Source organism: Equus przewalskii, chromosome 6, assembly GCF_037783145.1.
Source record: "Equus przewalskii isolate Varuska chromosome 6, EquPr2, whole genome shotgun sequence".
Classification (NCBI taxonomy): Eukaryota; Metazoa; Chordata; class Mammalia; order Perissodactyla; family Equidae; genus Equus; species Equus przewalskii.
In genome coordinates, this window is record NC_091836.1 from 32,603,205 (window position 1) to 32,605,513 (window position 2,309).

At 37.5% G+C, this 2,309-nt stretch overlaps 1 pseudogene; it reads left to right on the forward strand.

The window, feature by feature from the left end:
* Nucleotides 1-764: 764 nt before the first annotated feature.
* Nucleotides 765-1,669, forward strand: LOC103562114 (olfactory receptor 8G1-like; annotated as a pseudogene).
* The last annotated feature ends 640 nt before the right edge of the window (nt 1,670-2,309 follow it).

A 2,309-nucleotide genomic window follows, 5' to 3' on the forward strand; every position in this document is an offset into this window, starting at 1 on the left:
ATCAGGTATCAATGTTATTTTACTGGTCCAAGCTTATCAACTAATAAATGATAGTCAGCATATGAACATAGGCACTGGATTTAAAGGCCTACTCACTTAGCACTCCTTCAAGAAAAGGCAGATTATTTGGTCCAGGGGCTCAAACTGGCTAACAGTGGGTCAACTCAATGTAGTTTGTGCGGTTTTATTTCAATAATAATAATAAAAATTCTTAAGATTTTATGTAGAAACCCCAATTTTATGATTTTTATAAAAATAATTCCAAAGACTTGGCGATAATGGGCCTATTTGTACCCCTGGCAGAAATTAGCTGCTGGTTAATAAAGAATACTGCATTTAAACAGGGTTTACCTTCTCTAGGTTGCTACTCAGCCAGCTTCTCTCATTTTGAATGGCTCCTCTACATTTTTAAGTCTGTGAATCTCACTTTAGAAAAAATTGGCTTAAAGACATTTGAAATGTTCACAACAAGGAATAGCCACTCAAAAACTGTAAAGTGATCATCAATATGGCTGAAATACTTTCATATGAAACAACTTAACATTGATATTAAGGTGTAGAAATATTTAATTAAGATGAATATTATTTTGGTAAATTTCTCCAGAGTTAAAATTATTATACCTTAACCAACAGAATACCTAAACAATTTTCTATATGGGGTACCTTTTATGAAATGGATAACAACAAGGAAATGCCTCCAAAAACTGAGCCTTCCTCTTTCTCCTTCAGAAACTGAGGGAAATGACAGCAGGAGTCATTCCACAATGACTGAGTTCATCCTCGCTGGGCTAAGAGAGCAGCCAGAACTCCAGCTGCTCCTTTTCTTCCTCTTCCTAGGAATCTATGTGGTCACAGTGGTGGGAACCTAGGCATGATCACACTGATATGACTCAGTTCTCACCTGCACACTCCCATGTAGTATTTCCTCAGCAGCTTGTCCTTCATTGATCTCTGCCAGTCCTCTGTCATTACCCCCAAAATGCTGGTGAACTTTGTGACAGAGTAGAACATCATCTCTTACCCTGAATGCATGACTCAGCTCTATTTCTTCCTCATTTTTCCTGTCTCAGACTGTTACATGGCAGCTGCAATGGCATATGACCAATAAGTTGCCATCCATAGCCCCTTGATTTTCAATGTCATCATGTCCCGTTAGGCCTGTTTCTCCCTGATTTGGGGAGTGTATATTATAGGCATGGTTTGCACATGTTCTCATACAGCCTGTACTTAGAGTTCATTTCTGTAAATTTGATGTGATCAGCCATTATTTCTGTGATCTTCTTCCCCTTCTAAAGCTCTCCTGCTCTAGTACTTATGTCAACAAATTACTGATTCTATGTGTTTGTGCATTTAACATCTTTGCCGCCAGCCTCACTATTCTTAGCTCCTACTTCTTCAACGTCGCCACCATCTTTCACATTCACTCCACTGAGGGCAGGTCCAAAGCCTTCAACACTTGCAGCTCCCACATCTTGGCAGTTGTGGGATTTTTGGATCTGCTGCATTAGCATACCTGCAGCCATCATCAGTCAGCTTCATGGACCAAGGAAAAGTGTCCTCTGTGTTCTATACTATTGTTGTGCAAATGCTGAACACCCTGATATATAGCTTGAGGAATAAAGGTGCCAATGTTACCCTGAAGAAAATTCTAGAGAGAAGAATATTCTAGTGATGAGAAAAAAATTAGAATAATTTATTATATCTAAATTATCGACTATTACATTGTATCAATTGATATGTTTCATTTTAGTCCATCTGTCAACATTTTTCCTAATGTGCTGAGATTCTATTGACATTATTTCTTATCTCCATGACATTTTTAATGCTCATTCTCTCTGAATTTTTTTCTTATAAATATCATTGAGACATAAATTAGAAGAAATACTATCGATGACTGGATACAAGGACTGAGTAATGCCATGACAATCACTTCCCCCCCTTTTCTTCCATACCATTGATAAAAACACAATCCTCTACCTTAATGAAAATATCATCTTCCAACAGTGATTATCTACCTTCTTTCTTCTATCCAATTAAGAAGCAACATAAATCATAGCAATATGATGGCTCTAATCTCTAGTTTTTGCAAAGCTCTAGCCTGGAACAGTCTTTTCTCTCTGTTATCCCTCCCTGTATTTTATTCATCTGGCTTATTTCTTCTATCTCTTGCTTCAGAAATATAATTAGAACTTAAAATCTGAGGTAAGGATCATCCATGTATTGTGATAGTGCTCAATCCAACAGACACCCTGCTTTGTCATTTATTATTGTAGTTGTACCTGCCTGCTGATTATCCAAATCTGCACTGG